This window comes from Mustela putorius, unplaced genomic scaffold (assembly GCF_011764305.1).
Source record: "Mustela putorius furo isolate JIRA1106 unplaced genomic scaffold, ASM1176430v1.1 tig00000905_pilon_pilon_pilon, whole genome shotgun sequence".
Taxonomy (NCBI): domain Eukaryota; kingdom Metazoa; phylum Chordata; class Mammalia; order Carnivora; family Mustelidae; genus Mustela; species Mustela putorius.
Genome location: NW_025421511.1, coordinates 6369694 through 6389882, shown reverse-complemented (window position 1 = coordinate 6389882; position 20189 = coordinate 6369694). Strand labels below are relative to the sequence as shown.

The 20189-nt window shown below is 46.2% G+C and overlaps 1 long non-coding RNA gene across 1 annotated transcript in view; it reads left to right on the top strand.

The window, feature by feature from the left end:
- Window positions 1–20189, top strand: part of LOC101692483 — a 253486-nt gene that overhangs the window by 134203 nt on the left and 99094 nt on the right. The gene's annotated exons all lie outside the window — the stretch shown is intronic.

Here is a 20189-nt window from a genome sequence, read left to right as displayed (position 1 = left end):
TAAGGTAAATATGTATTCTTCCTTCTTTATCCGATCCGTAACTCATCACCCAGGGTTAAGTCATTTCTTCTTTCATTTCTTTGCAAAAATGTAAACATAATGAATGTTCATTCACTCATTTATTCCACAAATACTTCCTTGTCTCACATATGTCCCATGCATGCTTCCTGGTGATGAGGACCAGGCAGGTAAATCCCTGCTTAAAGTCCACTTGTTGAGACAAAGAATAAGTAAACCGATAATGAAATAATAAACAAAACAGTAATTTCTGTCAAGATAGGATAACATAGGAGGAGGGTAAAGAGAGCAGTGAGGGTGGCATAGGTAGAAATGCCTCTTTCACTGAGCAGAGGTGACATTGAGCTGAGACTCGGGTGAGAGCCTGCAGGTCTTTCATGGTAGATGAATATTGCAAACAGAGGGAGCCACAGGTGCAAAGGCCCTGAGGTGGCACCGTGTGATGTGGCCAGAGACCAGCTGGAACAGAGGGAATGATGGGGGAGGTGGCTCAGGCCAAATGGTCCAGGGCTTTCCGGGACACAGGAACAATGCTGAGTCTCGCTTTCATTTTGAGGGGCAGCTTTTGGCTTGCTTTGGGCGGGGAGCATGGTCTAATTTACATTTGGCAGCATCTTTCTGCTGTTTTCTGAAGAGTGGAGACTGTAGCAGAGTGAGCCCAGGGACCAGACAGCAGCCTGTGCCAATCCAGAGGAGGGGTGATGGTGGACAGCTGGTGTGGGTGGAGGACGTGGGAAACAGGGTTTCTAGGTTCACTTGACAGTAGAGCCAACAGAATTGCATGATGAGTTAATTAGATGTGAGTGTGACGGAAAACAGGAAATCATGGGTGACTTTGGGGATTTTTGACCTGGCATCTGAGTCGGTGGTGATTGTCCTTATTCATCAGTTTGCTGTGTCATCTGCTGTCTCCTCTCCCAGTGGCCCCTAGATCAGAACCTGGCTTCCAGGGGAACAACGCCCCCGTCCCTCACTGCTTCACATGGTATGTCTCTTCTGCTAGTAGAGATTGCTCTCTTTTGGACCTGACAAATCTCCCCTCTTTTATAAGGTTCAACTAAAAGCTTGTCTTTATATGTATGCCCCAGTTCTTACCCCATATCCCTGCCAGGACAGCCAGTGCATGTGGCTCTGGGCACAGCTGAGTTCCCCGAGGACCAGGTGCCCAGGACTGGCAGACAGCAGACATCTAGCTGTTGATCAGATGAGGGAATCGCTAGTTGAGAAGCTCTTTATTAGCTGCAATGCCAAAGGATTGGTGTTCTGACAGGTTTTATCCAAATACAATGGTTTTATAAGGCATTCATCTACCTACGTGCATTTAATTCTTAACTGGTTTATGTTAATATACTGTTTTCCTCATTTAATTATATACCGTTTCAAGGGCACACCTATGAAGAGAGAACAATATAATATTTGCCCCTGTACTACTCCTTTTATTTATTAAATCTTAATGCCATTCCAAGTGTGTTTCATACTTTTTCTAAGCACTGAGCATGTGGTTCTTTGGGGATCCATTTTACTTTCTTCAATCCCATTACTGTGTTGCCACACTGGAGCTGGTCTCTGTCATGCATCTGGTGTATATATTCCCAGGCACGTTTTTTTTTGTAGATGACATCTTTGTACGTCCATAAATAATAAGCAGAGTTGTTCTGAAGGTGTTTTCAGGTGGAGATCTATTTGTACGGCTGTGTTTAGCCTTAAATGTTAAAGTGCTGCATGGTTATTGTGTTCCTGAATGACTCTGATTATCCTTCCTCATTGTGATTGAGGGGATGGAAATTGTTTCCAGAGTTTTCAGTATTGCGGATCTGAGCTGCAATGAATAGCTCCCAGGTCTAGAAGACACTGTCCACTCTAGGCAGTGGTTCTTAAAATGGGGTCCCAGGTCCAGCACCATCAGCATCACCTGAGAACATATTAGAATTGCAAATTATTGAGCCCCGCCCCAGAATCAAAACCTTTGCTTTTGAGGCCCAGAAATCTGGGTTTTAACAAGCCCCCCAATGATTCTGATCCAAGCTAAAGTCTGAGAACCTGATCTAGAATATATATTGGAATAGAAAGAACTTCTGAGTTTTATAGGGTAAGAAAATCTCCAGTTTAATTTTACTTTTAGTTTGATGTAAAATGTGGTGTTCCATCATTGTCATTGTAGGATAATTCCTTTTGTTTTGCATTTTCATTCAACAATTGCTGTTTTAAGACTTTAATATTTTGGCATCCTGATCTTGTGGAATAGTCTCTCATTGTATTTTTCTGTTTGTTTCTAAATTCCTGATTACTAATGAGCTTGCATGTATTTTTCTGAGGTTTATTGACTCTTCATATTTCCTTTTATGTTAATTGCCTCTTCTTACCCTTGGCTCATTTTTCTTTTGGTTTGTCTTTTTATGATTAATGTATAGATGTTCTTTATTATTTGAGATACTAATCCTTGCCATCTATGACTTCTTTAGTAACCTCTTTTATAGTATCTATTGTCATCCATTAAAAAATGTTAATTTCAGTTAAAATTTAAAACCTACTTCTTTCTCTTTTGCAGTTTTTGTTTTTTAAATTTGCTTTAGAATGACTTCCATACCTTGATATGATAAAAGATTCCAGTGCTTTTTTTCTTCTAGAGGTTTTAAAGTTCACATCTCACACTGTTACATACTTAATTTACCTAGAATTGGGTTTTTGGGTATGGGTTGATAGATCAAACTTTATTCTTCAAAATGGGTAATCTGTTTTTTCTGGATAAATCAATTTCTCATTGGTCTGAAATATATCACCATTACATGTCAGTTTTTCACACAGCAATAGGTCTCTTCCTGGGCTTTCTCTTTTGTTTCCTTGGTCTATTTATTAAAACTATGGATATGATTCCCTTTCTTAATTACTACATCTTCAAAACAGAATACTTGATAGAGTGAATCTCCCCATTGTTATTTCAGAAATTATTTTAATTATCCTAAACCACTTACTTATCCACGTGAAAACTGCTTATTACGTTTTCCAAAACATATTGAGATTTTGATTCAAATCATTTTGAATTTATAGGTTAAAATGGAAAACTTGTAGCTTTATAATATTTATGGATATATGTGCCCATATATTCAGGATTTCTTTCATGTTCGAAATATTATTTATTCCACTTCAATTTTGGGCAACTTTGATTAGATTTACACTTAGGAAAGTATCTTATAGTTTTAGCTCCTAAAGGGGATTTAAAAACACTCTTGCCTATTGTACTTGGTTACTCCTCTGTGTTATGTATGCCACCAAATTTTTATTACTGACCTAGTGCCCAGCAATACATGCATCTTAGTTTGTTAGTAGATTCTCTTAGATTTTTTATATGGCTTATTTTATCTGTGAAATAAATTTTATCTCTTTGTTTTCACATTTTTATATTGATTTTGAAGTCTGTTAATTTTTTTTGTTGTACAGAAGGTTTTTTTTTTTTTTTTCATTTTCAGTTAGTACATAGATAATTGGGAAGAAGAACTTGGCCATCTGTTCTTTTGTGCTATTGTGGATGGGAGTTCCTGGTACTAGAGTTATCTCAGTCTTCTGGAGGCAACATTTATGACCAAAGTCATCTTTTTTTTTTTTTTTAATTTTTTTTTTTTTTTGACTGAACCAATCCTAATGCTCAGAACTGATTATAAAGGAACTGAAAATGAAAGAAAACTTGGATGTGGTCCTTGATTTTGTCACTGTCACTCGTGCTCTAAACTTAGAGCTTGGACTTGAATGCTTCGCTCCTCACACTTGCCGTGGTGTTTCCAGATACTCCTGTAAGAAGTTTGAAGCTTAACTCCAAATCCTCTTTAGACTTTTTTTTTTTTTTGAAGATTTTATTAATTTTTTGACAGAGAGAGGCAGGCAGAGAGAGAGGGGAAGCCGGCTCCCTGCTGAGCAGAAAGCCCTATGCGGGGCTCTATTCCAGGACCCTGAGATCATGACCTGAGCTGAAGGCAGAGGCCCAACCCACTGAGCCACCCAGGCATCCTACTTTGGGTATTTCTTGTATCTCTAGTTCCTAGCGTTGTTATTGCCGTACGATAGGTATGGTTGAATGAAAGAATGATAAATAAATTCAAAGACAGCTGGACTCATTTTATTCTAAATAGGAATTTTGTAAACTTAGCACCATTTAATATGAAGTTGAATATAAAATTGCAAACACGCTGGAGAATTATTCAGAAGATTATAAGAAATGTATTTGACAGTCTTACCCATAGCAACCATTTATTAAAAGTATTGACGTAGCAAGCTGGGTAAGTGCTCTGTGAGGCCTGGTTCAGGACAGAATGACACCTGCTCCATGTCTGTGTCACAGGAGCAGTAGGGCGGCCCACACTCCAGTGGAGATGCATTTCCTGGTGGATGCTTTGCTGTTTTGCTGAAACATTATTCTCTGCTGATAATTCACATGTCATTTTATCCCTCAGATAATACTGTTTGGCTCAGTGTAAATAAATGCAAATTATCTTCTTTGAAATCATTAGGAAATTATTTCAAAAGGCAGTTATGCATAAATTCTCATGCCACCAACTGCTTAAATTAAGAGATTTTTGAAAGAAATTCCAACCTCCTGCATCAGTGTTTTCAACACAGTTTTCTATAATTCTTCTAAAATATATGTAGAAACAATCACTTCACAGCTTCCTGAACCTATCATGATTGTGGCTCTTCTAGTAGACCCAAGTATAATTGAATTTGGAATCAATGAAAACCTCTCCTTCGAATACTGCCTGAGCTATGGGAACGATTGATATGTGGGTGTTGAGAAATTAACTCGCTCGCCTCCGTGTACTGTCAGAGCAAGCAGCTGAGGACAGAGCAGGTGTTGTAGACAGGAGAAGACTGCGTCCGGCCTAGAGGAAGAGATACGTGCAGGACGGTCCCCTCTGGCGCTCTGACCCAGGCAGCAAGCACCGTGTCCTGTGGCCGATGGCCCTTTCTGCAGGCATCCTGGAGGGAGCGCAGGACACCAGGAGTGTTGGGCTGCAGTTTTACTCCTGGACGTAGTGGCCTTGCCCTAGGGAATCTGCTTACTGCTGTCTGTTCCTCAGTGTCTTGTGTATGAAGTAAGACTCAGAATCAACTGCAGCCGGCCTGTTTCCGAGTCCACATTTAATTTGAAGCCTTGGTTTTTGAGGTTTTGATTTTGCTAGTTTGCAGAGGTCTGGTGTGGGCACACTCACTGATCCAAGACTGTGAGTGGTCACTGGTCTTGGCATTATTTTATATTTTTCTTGTGAACATACCTAATTGATAGAATCAGGGAAACAGTCGAAGTACTTTTCCGTTGTTGCAGAGAATATGGTCATCTGAGTGTCCAAGCCAGATAGGAAAAAGGCTGTGACGCTGATGGCAGGTATATATCTGCTTTGTTTGTTCACCACGTGGTGTTTGTGTGCCGTCACACTTGAGCGTGCGACTCCTGTGAGCCTTGTTTGCTGTGTCGTTCCTCTTGCTCCCAGAACAGCTAAGTGGCTGGTGTAATTCACCAGTGGGATGGTATTGGGCTGGGAGTGAAGGACAAGCATGGCGTCACCCTCCCCTCTCCATGGGGGCTGGGGATGCCCCACGGATGTGTTAGTGCCAGTGGCACGTTTTCTCTCCGGCTTGAGTGGCTCAGTTCCACACGAGTTCCCATGTCACTGACGCTTGATTGACATGCACAACAAATAATGATTAAATTCCTAGTATTTAAGATGTGGTGACCTTGGCTCACGATGAAAGAGTAAGTTCTTACTGTCTTTCCAGTGTAGATAGTCCCACATTGGGTTGTGTTCCAGCGTTCTGATGGTGTCCGTATCTCCTGGAGGTAAAGTCTCAGGGGTCTGGAATATCTCCAAAGCTAGAAAAAGAGATGAGGATTGTTCCACAAGTATGTAACACCATATGATACGTGACTTTGTCTGCTTGACTTATTTCAATTAGCATGATTTTCTCCACTCCTGACCATGTTGTATGGTGACTAACATAATAAAATAAAAAAACAAAATAGATGAGGGTTGATCTAGTGGCTGCAAGAGAAACTCTCTGGTCATTTGTAAAGATGCTTTGATACATAATTCTAACTTAATTTTGATGAAATTGATGTGTTTCTGCCCACTGGGAGTTCAGGATGACAAAATGTAACATTCAGGGATGCAGTCAAACAATATTCCTTTCAGTAAATATTGTATAATCATAAAATGTGGAGTGTTAATCTGTGTTTGGGAGCTCAGGGCATTTAATGACAAATGGCCAAGTCTGGCACGAATATGGAGAGTTTGCTTCTAAATATAAAGAGATTATCTGAAATGGAACACCTGGGACATGTTGCACTGGAGATGCTGGCGCTGCACAGCACACCGTCCCAGTGAAGCAAGTACTGCAGGGAAGGGGTGCGGGGGCTCTGTGGTTGCACAGTGCATCTGAAATCTGTGTGTGCAATACGGTGGCCTGTTACATGTGCATTAGGGTTACGTCTCAAAAGTGTACATGCCTTGATTAAAAAGTACTTTATTGCTCAAAAATGCTAACTGTCATCTGAGCTTTCAGGAAGTTGTCGCTCTTTGCCGGTAGACAGTCTTGCCTCCATGTTGGCAGCTGCCGGCGGATCGGGGCGTGGGTGCCGAGGGTGGGGCACTTGTCGCCGTTTCTTAAGACAACAAGGAGGTTTGGTGCCTCGATGGACTCTTCCTTTCTGGAGAGGCTTCTCTGCCATGCGCAGTGCAATGAGGTGGCATTTCATACACAGTAGGACTTCTTTCAAACTGCAATCAGACCTGCTGCTGGCTTATCAGCTACGTTTACAGAATGTTCTAAATCCTCGGTCGTCATTTCAACGGTCTTCCCAGCATCTTCACCAGGAATGGAGTCCATCTCAAGAGCCCACTTTCTGGGCTCCTGCGCGAGAAGCAGCTCCTCGTCTGTCCGAGTGTGACCCCGAGAGCACAGCGGTGCAGCCCCGTCTGCAGGCTCCTCTTCGGATGCCCATTCTCCGGCCCCTTCCGCCCCGTCTGTGGGTCCCTCCTCCACCGAGTCTCGGACCCTCCAAGTCATCCGTGCGGGTTGGATCCCTTCTTCCAACCTCCTCTTTGTGCTGATGTTCTGATCTCTTCCCAGGAATCACAGATGTTCTCAGTGGCATCTAGAATGGTGAGTCGTTTCTGGAAGGGTTTTACTCTGCCCAGATCCCTGAGAGGAATCACCATCTACGGCAGCTGTGACCTTACGAAACGCATTCCTTCAGCGAGAAGACGTGAGAGTTGAAATGACTCCTTGATCATGGGCTGCAGGACGGACGCTGCATTAGCGGCGTGAAAACCACGTCACTCTCACGGTCCGTCTCCGTCAGAGCTCTTGGGTGACCGGGTGCCTTGTCAGCGAGCAGCAGTGTTTTGAAAGAAATCTTGTTCTCTGAGCATTTGGCCCCAAAGGTGGGTTTACCATATTCAGTGAACCGTGTTGTAGACAGACGCACCGTCATCCAGGCCGTGTCGTTCCGTGTGTAGGGCCCAGGCAGAGTAGATGGAGCGCGATGCTGAAGGACACTAGGATTTTGAGAATGGGACGTGCGCGCTGGGTTCCACTTAGAGTCACCGGCTGCATCAGCCCCTCACAGGGGAGCCGGCCTGTCCTTCGCAGCTCTGAAGCCGGACATTGACTTGTCTCTGGCTGTGCAAGTCCGAGATGGCGTCGTCTCCCGACAGAAGGCTGTTTGGTCTACACCGGCAGTCCGTTGTTGAGTGCAGCCGCCTGCCTGAGTTCTCTGAGCTGGATCTCCTGGGTGACTTGCTGCAGCGTCTCCGTGGGCACCTGCGGCCTCACCTGGTCCTTCACGTCATGGAGACGGCTGCTTCCCTGAATCCCACCAGCCGAGCTCCAGAGGCTGCAGACTTTCCCTCTGCAGCTTCCCCGCCTGCCTCAGCCTTCACAGAACTGAGAATTCGGGCCTTGCTCTGGATCAGGCTTTGGCTCAGGGGAGTGTGTTCCATCCAGACCACTCAGGCTTTCTCCGGATCAGCGGTAAACCCGTTTCCCTTTCTTCTTGTCCACGTGTTCTCTGGAGCCGCCCTTTAATGACCTTCCAGAACTCTCCTCTGCCTTCACAGTGTGGCCAGCTCTCTGCTGCAAGAGCCTCGCTCTCAGCCTGGCTCTGCTCCCAGCACAGCCCCCGCTGAGCTCCATCGCGCCAGCTCTGGATTTCAAGTGGGGGCGCGAGCTTCTTCCTCTCAGCTGGGCATGTAGAGGCCCGTGTAGGTTATTCACTGGCCTGATTTCCACCTTATTGCGTCGGGTGGGGGAGGGGGTCAGGGAGGCCTGCGGGCGGGGCCGTCAGGACACACACAGACTGATTGAATTGGCTGTGTGTGGGATGCCGCTTGCCGTGCCCCAAAGCACTTACAGGAGAACAGCAAAGGTCACTGGTCACAGATCACCATAATGAACACAACCATAACGACAGAGCTCGGAGTATTGTGCCTGTTACCAGAGAGCGATGCAGGGACTTGAAGGGAGCCAATGCCGATGGCCTCGCTCAACATGGGGTTGCCACAGATCTTCTGTTTGCCCAAAAAGCAACATCTAGAAAGTGTGATATGGCAAAGCACGATAAGATATGGGCTTGTAGTCAGGCATTTTAAACTAAAGTTAACATTTATATTAGCCAATGTTGTTGTCATTTATGGTAATAAGATAAATGATACACCTGGATTATTTTTTAATTTTTATTTATTTTTTAAATTTCTTTTCAGTGTTCCAGAATTCATTGTTTATGCACCACACCCAGTGCTCCATGCAATACGTGCCCTCCATAATACCCACCACCAAGCTCACCCACCCCCCACGCCCACCCCTCCAACCCTCAGTTTGTTTCAGAGTCCACAGTCTCTCATGGTTCGTCTCCCCCTCCGATTCCCCCAGCTCCCTTCTCCTCTCCATCTCCCCACGTCCTCTGTGTTATTCCTTCTGCTCCACAAATAAGTGAAATCATGTGATAATTGACTCTCTCTGCTTTATTTGTTTCGCTCAGCATCATCTCCTCCAGTCCCGTCCATGTTGATGCAAAAGTTTACACCTGCTCTTTGAAAAATACTGGTAGAATTTTGATCGAAATGGCATTAAAAGTATAGATTGCTCTAGGCAGTATAGACATTCTAACAATGTTTATTCTTCCGATCCAAGAGCATGGAATGGTCTTCCATCTTTTTGTGTCTTCTTCAATGTCTTTCATGAGTGTTCTGTAGTTCAAGACCCTGAATCGCTAAGGAAATGTTGAAAAACAAAAATAAAACTGGGGGCATCATGTTACCTGATTTCAAGCTTTACTAAAAAGCTGTGATCACCAAGACAGCATGGGACTGGCATAAAAACAGACACATACACCAGTGGAACAGAGTAGAGAGCCCAGATATGGACCCTCAACTCTATGGGCAAATAATCTTCGACAAAACAGGAAAAAATATACAGTGGAAAAAAGACAGTCTCTTCAATAAATGGTGCTGGTAAAACTGGGCAGCTATATGTAGAAGAATGAAACTCGACCATTCTCTTACACCGTCCACAAAGATAAACTCAAAATGGATAAAAGACCTCAACGTGAGACAGGAATCCATCAGAATCCTAGAGGAGAACATAGACAGTAATCTCTTCGATATCAGCCACAGCAACTTCTTTCAAGATATGTCTCCAAAGGCAAAGGAAACAAAAGCGAAAATAAACTTTTGAGACTTCATCAAAATCAAAAGCTTCTGCACAGCAAAGGAAACAGTCAAGAAAACAAAGAGGCAACCCACAGAATGGGAGACGATATTTGCAAATGACAGTACAGACAAAAGGTTGATATCCGGGATCTATAAAGAACTCCTCAAACTCAACACACACAAAACAGGCAATCATATCAAAAAATGGGCAGAAGATATGGACAGACACTTCTCCAATGAAGACATACATACAAATGGCTATCAGACACATGAAAAAATGTTCATCATCACTAGCCCTCAGGGAGATTCAAATTAAAACTACATTGAGATAATCACCTTACACCAGTTAGAATGGCCAAAATTAGCAAGACAGGAAACAACATGTGTTGGAGGGGATGTGGAGAAAGGGGAAGCCTCTTCCACTGTTGGTGGGAATGCAAGTTGGTGCAGCCTCTTTGGAGAACAGTGTGGAGATTCCTCAAGAAATTAAAAAGAGAGCTTCCCTATGACCCTGCCATTGCACTACTGGGTACTTACCCCAAAGATACAGATGGAGTGAAAAGAAGGGCCATCTGTATCCCAATGTTTATAGCAGCAATGGCCATGGTCGCCAAACTGTGGAAAGAACCAAGATGCCCTTCAATGGACGAATGGATAAGAAAGATGTGGTCCATATACACTATGGACTATTATGCCTCCATCAGAAAGGACGAATGCCCAACTTCTGTAGCAACATGGATGGGACTGGAAGAGATTATGCTGAGTGAAGTCAGTCAAGCAGAGAGAGTCAATTATCATCTGGTTTCACTTATGTGTGGAGCATAACAGCGTGGAGGACATGGGGAGATGGAGAGGAGAAGGGAGTTGGGGGAAATTGGAAGGGGAGGTGAACCATGAGAGACTATGGACTGAAAAACAACCTGAGAGTTTTGAAGGGGCGGGGGTGGGAGGTTGGGGAACCAGGTGGTGGGTACTAGAGAGGGCACGGATTGCATGGAGCACTGGGTGTGGTGCAAAAACAATGAATACTGTTATGCTGAAAAAAAAAAGTTTACACCTGGATTTTTTAACACTTCTTTCCCCTTTTGAAATTTTACCTTGTATTCCCAGATGTAGGAAAGTTGGAAAGTGGGTTTAGGGATCTCAAATGTGAACTTGTTGAAAATCTGAATCTGTTCTAAATAGCATTGCCTGGCATTCATCCTCACATCTGGAATTGGCAGTTTTCAGTCTGTCCCCCTCCAGTGGGTGAGGGCCCTCTCCCTCTGGCGCCCAACCTCGCTGTCTTTTGGGTAACCAGAGCCTCTTCAAGGTCCCATGTTCACTTTTGCCCTCAATTCGTGTGCTGCTGTAATGTCTGTATGTCTGCTAGCTTGGGGGATAGAAATGTCCGCATGTGGCTCTCCTGGCTGTCCCCGCTGGAGGCCGGCAGCACAGACGGGTACTGGAGAGTTGTTCCCGCTGCTAAATGCTGAGCTCCTGCCCCTAGCCTCATGCTTCGACATTAGCTTCTGGCTGGGAAGATTGGTGTTAAGATCGTACTTTATAGTTAGACTTCTGAGGCTCATCTTGATTTGCACTAACAGTCCCCTGTCCAGACCACTTTTAAGCGTCACACTTTTCTATATTGATCTGATGCTCTGATACACCCCAGGCCAGGTGTCGTCTGGACACAGCGTGTGAGCTCTGTGGTCCATAGCCCTCCCTTGACTCTCCCTCCCTAACTGTCCGCATCCGCTTACCGGCCCCCCATGCATTTTTATGTGGGATTTATTTGTGGGGGAAAGATGAAGTCTGTGCTTAAATAGGGCTTTATAATCACAGTAACAGCTGGCCTCCCTGGGCTGCCTTCTCTTTGCACAAAGCTCGCTGCTGGCTCACTTCCGTGTGGCTTTGGGTGCCCCGTGTCTGCTTTCCCTCCTCTTTCCCCAGTGCAGCTCCTCCGTGAGCTCCCGCACGAGAGGTGCAGTCCGTGCGCACACGGCGGGGATAGCTGTCTAGTTCAATCCCTTAAAACCAGGACAGCTTAAAAATTCCTGGTCCTCCCTGCTCAAGCCACAGTAGGTCATGGGGAGTGTTTGGTAGGGCAGAATCTTCCAGTTCATGGGTTCATGGGTTTCTTCTTAATTTGTATATAGAATAAAAGTCGGGTCTGAAGACAGAGTTTTGGGGTGTGGAACGTTTGTTGAATTGCTTGGTTTTAGGCCTGGGCAGGATGCACCGCACCTGCAGTACTGCTCCCTTCTTGGGGGAGAACGCCCCATCCCTCTCGGCCCTGTCTGACTGGTCGCACGCGTCTGATGAGGCTTCTCATCCTCTGCTGTTCTAAACTTTTTAAATGTCGTCCTGGAGCCTTGCGCTCTGGCTCTTACCAGCGGTGCTAATGCTGGCCCCGGCTCGCCCGCTAACTTGGATCCCACCCCTGCCACCCGCGTCCAGGGGGCATCCAGGGAGGGCTCCAGGCGGACAGCACACCTGTGGGCGTGGAAAGCTCAGGAGGGTCCTGCAGAGGTCCGAGGCAGTGACCCCATTGGTCTAGTCTTGTCGTTAAATATGTTATAGTTTTGTTTTTTTTTTTAAAGATTTTATTTATTTATTTGTCAGAGAGAGCGAGCGAGAGCGAGCACAGGCAGACAGAGTGGAAGGGAGAGTCAGAGGAAGAAGCAGGCTCCCTGCGGAGCAAGGAGCCCAATGTGGGACTCGATACCAGGACGCTGGGATCATGACCTGAGCCGAAGGCAGCTGCTTAACCAACTGAGCCACCCAGGCGTCCCTGTTATAGTTTTTAATTTCCAGGTACATAAGGGGGGGGGTCCCCAACCCCTCATCTTCTGATAAACCCACTTCTCTGAGACCTGCTTTGTCCGTGAGTTCTAACAGGGCTTGTCTGGACGAGACCACAGCCCTGACGATCTTCTTTATGCCCACGGAAATGGAGTTTTACGAATCAGCCTATCTGAACAGGGGCATTTTGCTGGCTGTGACTTGTTCTGAGAGAACCTGTTGTATGTTCTGACAATCATGACTGTGGGTTCTAAATATTTTTTCCCATGCATTGTTAACTGTGAGCATCAAATTAATAAATCCCATTCATTTCTAGAATGTGAATTAACCTAGCATTTGCTGATCTTCATTCTTCTGGATGTTAACCTTGTCCTGTGCGACTTCTGGGAAGACGTTGCTCAGGGGTGATTTTTCCCCTGTTGCTTCGGGGGAAGCACGTCCCTATAGTTGTCATGATCTCCTTGGTCTGGCGCTGTCATGGCTTCTTTATGTACTGCTTGTTTTCCTCTGCAACAGGAGGGTGTTCTCCCCGCTGGATCAGACTGCTGCCGTGCAGGAATCGTTAACTCTGTAATCATGCCTGTCTACCTGCTGTCACCATTGATAAAGTGACAGTTGACTTCTGGGTGGAAAGGCAGAATTGCAAATTAAATTTTATCTTTGTCTACCAAAGCTGGGTTTGTTTCATGGGAGAGAAACATTTCATTTTATGTTGTGTTTCCCACATGCAAAGCATTTTTTTTTTAAATAGTTTTATGTTGGAATATGTGGAGTTCAGGTCTGTGTAATTATCAAAACTTTATGCCTCGGATAGTTTTCATTAGCAAACGTTAGCTCCTAAGTTCCTATTTTTTTCATTTGGTGGGAAGTTGAAGGAGCAGTTGGAGGAGGAAGGTCTGAGTCTTGTTATGATGCTACTTTGTTCTGATGTCTAGATTACGTGGCAGCAAGAGGACAGTATTTTTACAGTTATGTCCCATGGATTTTTCTGTTCTAAAATCGAACTGAGGCTGGTGACAGTAATCTTTAGTGATATACACAACTGTGCACAATTTCGGATGTGGGCTTTAATGATTCTGAATAAATCATCCAGTATTGTCTGTAGTTTCGTATTATTTATGTGAGATGCTACCTTACCTTGTCATCTAGGCTTTACATGGGGGTGGCTGTCTGAGATTTTCCAGCTTGCGAGCTCTGTGCACTCTGGGTTCTCAAGGGGAAAACGAAGCTTGGAGTAATTCTGTTTTAAATAAAATTCGAGGATCTGAGCTCAGAATTTTCAGGTGTGAGTCCAGCACTATTTAAGTAAATGATACATTTTGGTGTGTCTTTATTTATTTTGAACATATTTACTCCCTTGTGACACTTTTATTAATTTTATACTCATTTCAAAAGAGTTAGCATCTAGCAAGATAAGTTTAACATTTTAAGTTTAGGGGCGCCTGGGTGGCTCAGTTGGTTAAGCAATTGCCTGCAGCTCAGGTCATGATCCTGGAGTCCTGGGATCGAGTCCCACATCGGGCCCCCTGCTTCTTCCTCTGACCCTCTCCCCTCTCAGGCACTCTCTCTCTCTCTTTCTTAAGTAAATAAATAAAAATTTTTTAAGTTTGTTTTTAAAATTTCTTATAAATTGCACCCATCCTGTGTCCATCACTCCACATGTAATAAATACTTATAGGTTATTTAAAGGTATCAGTTTTCAAGATGGTTATATGTTTTATTTCCAGCTAATTTAACAACTTTCATATTTATTCCTTTGCTATTTATATTTAGGGAGTATAGCAAGCCTTAAGGATAACGTGAGAAAAAGGCGTTTAAGGGAGAGAAATGGTTTTCATTTATACTGAAAAGCTTTATTTTCATGTGTCTTGAGGCATGACACATGTGAGTGTGTGTCCCAGGGACTCATGCTTCAGCAGGGGGGGTCGTTTCTCTCTGGGGGGTGGTCGGGGGTTCAGATGTGGGACCCTCGCACTGGGAAGACCACATACATCTGTTCTGATGTTTGATTCAGAATATCTAGTAATTGCGACTCCGAAGTCCTTTCCCGGCAGAGAAATGGAGCGTCTTCCCCATGGCAGGAAGCCCCCCGTGTGGCGCAGCAGCGTAGAGCAGGGAGCCCCAGGTCACGGCCTGGGGGCGCCGGCACTCTGAGTTAGCTTCGCATCAAATCAGCAGGCCAGCGTGAAGGTTGGCACCACGGTGGGTAGTCCGAGAGATGTGCTGTGCTTTCGGAAGGCGATTTTAAAGGAAGGCTTCGGAAATAGTACAACTGTCGGCCTCTTCGGGATGTTAGCTGGTCCCCGAGGACGTGTGTGTCGGTTTCGGACATCTGACACGCATTCAGCCCACCGGCTTGTAATCATGCCTGTGAACGGTGTGTCCCTCCTCTGGGTGGAATGCTCGTGGGTCCGATGCCACCCCGGGTCAGGAAGGCCTAGAGAGAAGGCGACCGTGGACTGGATGTGTCGGGCTGTCTGGAAATGGTGTTTGAGTGTGGGTTCACTTGGTTTCCTGCCGCGAAGCTTCCTGGTACTTGGGTCCTCTGTGATCAGCGTGACACAGGAGAACTTGAGGAAAGGAAGTTCCCCCCTTAGGAAGGTCTGATTACTATTTGGTCTGCCTTTGGTCAGCAGAAAAGGAGGCCCCGTTTCTCCGCAGACATCCCCGTCAGCCGACCGGACGCTCGAAGCCCGGAGACGGGCCCTGCCCAGCCCTGCTCTCCCGGGTCCCGCCAGCGGCTGGCATCCTCTTCTCTACCCTGAGGGCCCTCGGACGCCTCCCCTTCTTGCTGTGTGTCCGTGTGCAGCTTTGCATAATTCTGGACCGTTTGTTATTTTCCCCTTTTGTTCCCAGTAAGCCACGCCTGCTAGTTCCTGCGAGCCTGGCAGTCGCCGGACCTGCCCTTCCTTGTTGACCGGTTTCTCGAAAGCTCTCAGCCCGGCTACAGCGGGATTACGGGCCCCACGACGCGCCCACCCCCGCTCTTGCTCGGGGAAGCGATGCCCTCCCCGACGCCGTCCCCTTCCCAGATGGTTCTCTCTGAGGCGGTGCTGCAGTTTCCCTCTTTAGCAGAGACAATGCCGTTTATATTTGCACTGTGAGAGCTCGGAAGTGCAGTCACTGAAATAGATGCTTCTTGATGTTGTTCTGTGGCAAGGGCTGGCCAGTCACAGTCACTACGAAGAAAGCCATGACTGAAGCACGGGGTGTTCAATGATCCCAAGACCACCAGGTCTCTTCTCACGTCTCTTCCCACGCCCGTGGCAGGAGAAAGTTGAACTTAAGACACGTAATGGGAAAACGAACAGCCTCCTTTGATTTCCTGATTGCGCACATGTCGTTTTGAATGGAAGCCGGAACATGAGGGGACGAGAACGGTCCAGGAAGCTGGATGGTGTGGAAGGTTATTCTGGAAGCTGGGTCACCCTGTCAGGATGCAGCCCCTCTGCTCGTGCCCGAGGGGCCCCCAGCGGCGCCCGCTGTGCGGGACGTGGCCCGAGGCCAGGCTGGGCCCGGGAAGGGGCTACACAGCGGGGTCTGCTGGTTTCCTCCACAGCACAGAGGGTTGCGCCCCTGCCGGGCAGTTCATCAAGACTAATTTATGAAGCTGGGATTGGACGTGGGAACTGGAACTCTAGGGCCTGTTTGCATTCTTCGGTGGCCGCGCGGACACTTGGTGTCTTAGGGCCTGGATTCTTCGGTGGCCGCGCGGACACTTGGTGTCTTAGGGCCTGGATTCTTCGGTGGCCGCGCGGACACTTGGTGTCTACCAAACCGTGCCTTTCTTTATACCTTCTCTCTGGCTTCCCTAGGACGAGGTGACCCTGGTTTCCTTCTGCTTTGTCAGCTTTTTCCCTGAATGCACACCACCTTTCTGGGTTTTACCATCTGCCTCTGCGCCTCGGCGGGCTCCCACAGCTGCCGTGTGCCCCGCGACTCGGGTTATGACTTGCTCTCGGGCGTCAGTCCCCAAGCCCGGCCTGTGCGTCGTGGATCCCTCTGCCCTGAAGATGCGGCTGCCTCCCCTTCCCTGGCTCCACGGTGGCCGGGCCCTCACACTGGGAGACCGTATGTCCCTGCCCCCGCCAGGCCCCATCTTCACAGCAGCGCTCTCTTTATCTTCGGCATTGTCGCAGCCCCGCTGGCATTTTGGTGAAGGATTTCTGGAAGTGCCCTCAGTGTATTCTGGGGCGTCCCCCTGCCTCTGGGGTGTCTCCACCGATATCCTCGCCCTGGTACCTTGTGCTCGCAGCCAGGGCCAAGAGGGGATGGGCCTGGGCTGTAGGACGGGCTGGGGATGGGAGGTCTGTCCCCTGCATCTGCACTGGGCAAGCTTGGGGCTCTGAGGCCTGCCTCTCTGGGGGGCTAGCAGGTTCCGGGCACACCCCGCGGCGGTTCTCCCTGCTCTGAGGCCTGTAAGTGCAGCATACCCAGCCCCACGGCCAAACGTCTCTTCCTCTCATTCTTCAGAGTAAACAGAAGCCCCCCAACAATCCCGTTTGTTTCCCCCAAAATGTTCAGTGTCAGCAAAGACTGAGTCCGCGCGGGCCTCTTCTTCATCTGACTCTGGATTTTACGTATCTGCGACGAAGGAGATGCTTCTACCCGTACCACGCATCATCCTGTCCCTTCCGGTAGAAACAGGAGTCCTTGGGTCTGAACCTGTACTCAGAGCAGGGGCCAGGTCTGGGACCTGCCATGTTCTGCCAGCAGCTCTCCGGGACCCGACCCAAGCTCGGGAATCTGTCTTCTGTGCACCTTTTAGTCGAGCTGTAGATGCAGCTGTTAGCGAGCTCTGAGTTTCCGAGCGTCCTTGGCTTTACTTCAGACTTTTCTTCCCTCGCTGCAGCCACATCTGACTGTTTGGTGATGTCAGACGGGGTAATCCCCTCTTCTCAATGTGTTTCTTCATCCAGATAAACTTTAAAATCATGTTTCCATGTCTTTTTTTTTTATATCAGTATATATTTTTAAAGATTTTATTTATTTATTTGAGAGAGAGACAGTGAGAGAGAACATGAGCGAGGAGAAGGTCAGAGAGAGAAGCAGACTCCCCGTGGAACTGGGAGCCCTATGCGGGACTCGATCCCGGGACTCCAGGATCATGACCTGAGCCGAAGGCAGTCGTCCAACCAACTGAGCCACCCAGGCGTCCCTCCATGTCTTTTTTGTATGTCTTCATTGGAGAAGTGTCTGTTCATGTCTTCTCATTTTTGACATGATTATCTTTTTTTTGTGTGTTGAGTCTGAGAAGTGCTTCATAGATCTTGGATATCAGCCCTTTGTCTGTACTGTCATTTGCGAATATCTTCTCCCATTCCGTGGGTTGCCTCTTTGTTTTGTTGACTGTTTCCTTTTCTGTGCAGAAGCTTTTGATCTTGATGAAGTCCCAAAAGTTCATTTTCGCTTTTGTTTCCTTTGCCTTTGGAGACATATCTGGAAAGAAGTTGCTGTGGCTGATGTTGAAGAGGTGACTGTCTACATTCTCCTCTAGGAGTCTGATGGATTCCTGCCTCACATTGAGGTCTGTCACCCATTTTGAGTCTATCTTTGTGTACAGTGTAAGAGAATGGTCCAGTTTCATTCTTCTACATATAGCTGTCCAATTTTCCCGGCACCATTTATTAAAAGACTTTTTTCCACTGTATATTTTTTCCTGCTTTGTCAAAGATTATTTGACCATAGAGTTGAGGGTCCATATCTGAGCTCTCCACTCTGTTCCACTGGTCTATCTGTCTGTTTTTATGCCAGTATCATGCTGTCTTGGTGATCACAACTTTTTAGTAAAGCTTGAAATCAGGCAATGTGGTGCCCTCAGTTTTTTTCTTTTTCAACCTTTCCTTGACAATTCAGGGCCTTTTCTGGTTCCATATAAATTCTAGGATTGTTTGTTCCAGCACTTGGAAAAATTCCAGTGGAATTTTTATCAGGATGGCACTGAAAGTGTAGATTGCTCTGGGCAGCACAGACATTTTAACAATGTTTTTTCTTCCAATCCATGAGCATGGAATGGTCTTCCATGTTTTTCTGTCTTCTTCAATGTCTTTCATGAGTGTTCTGTAGTTCCTCGAGTACAGATCCTGTACTCAATGGATCATGAAATGCTGCATCAGAAACTAATGATATACTGTATGGTGACTAACATAACATCATAAAAGTAAATAAATAAATAAATAAAATCACATTTTCAGTTCCACCATTTCTAACATTGCGTTCGTTCATGTTACTGTGCTGCTGTCCCCACCATCCATTTCTAGGTCTTTTCTGTCATCGGTTAACACCAAACCCAAAGTCAGGAAGTGTGACCACTACGCGTCTTTCTGGCAGGTGTATCAGCTGAGCCCTCACGCATTTTGAGTTGACCTGTGTCTGGTGTGAGGTCCAGGTCCCCCCTCATTCTCTGGCTCTCTAGCCATTCGGTGCTTGTGTTGAGATGTCTCCTTTCTGCTTTGGGTGGTTTGGGCGCTCTTGGTGGAACTCAGTTGCCCATAAAATGCATGGGTTAACATCTCGATTGTCAGGGGTATTACACGGGTCTGTTCTCGTGCCCTTGCCACAGGATTGGTTATTACTGTTTTGTGGTAAGTTTAGACATCCAGACATGAGTCCTTCTACTTTGTTATTTTTCAGGACTGTTTTGACCATTCTGGGCCCCTTCCAATTCCATGTGAATTTTAGAATCACCTTGCTAATTCCTACAGAGAAGTTACTTAGGTTCTGAGAGGCACTGAATCTATACATAAGTCTGAGGAGTATTGGCACCTTAAATGGTGTGACATCTTCTGCCCATGAGCATGGACTGTCTGCCCATTTCTTAGATATTTAATTTCTTTCCACAGTGTTTTATAGTTTTCAGAGTCTTATGTTTTTCACTTCTTTTGTTAAATTTATTCTGATGTATTCTATTCTGCTTGATACAATTGTGAATGGAATTGTTTCCTTGGTTTTATTTGCAGATTGTTCACTTCAAGTGTATAGAATTATAATTGATTTTTTAATATTGATCTTGTATCCTTCAACTTTGGTGAACTCATTTATTCTAATTGTTTTTATCTCAGTGGGTTTCTTAGACTATTTCATTTATTACTATTTTTATTATGTTAGTCACCATACAGTACGTCATTAGTGTTTGATGTGGTGTTCCAAGATTCATTGTTTGCATATACTATATGCAGGATCATGTGTTAGGAGGTGGAGGAAGGACAGTGAAATACCCTCCGACTGGGGCGGCACTTTGAGACTGGGAAATGGAGGAGGCCTCTCCGAACAGTTGACCTAGAGTTTCACTCAGGGTCATTGCTGACAGCTGATGGGGTGGGGATGGTCCATGACAGCTGCAAAGATTCCCCACAAAATCTAGAGCTCAGTCCACAGATTTTAGAGCATGAAAGGACCCGCAGAGGTGCACTGTCATGAGATCAGAGAGGTTCAGATGCAGCTGCGAGGACTTGCATTCATCTCAGTGACGAGCCTTTACCTGAATCTTGAGGCACCACCTCTCCAGCAGCAGGGAGAGTACTGTGTTACCGCCAACAGATCCATGGGAAGCCAAACAAGCCTTCCCGTCCTGGCCTGGGCCGGCATTTCCAGAATGTGTGTGTTAATCACCAGGGGGAACTGGAACATGTGGCCCCAAAGAGGTTGTTGAGCAAACATGAACAAGAAGGTGGGCCAGAGATGGAGTCGGTA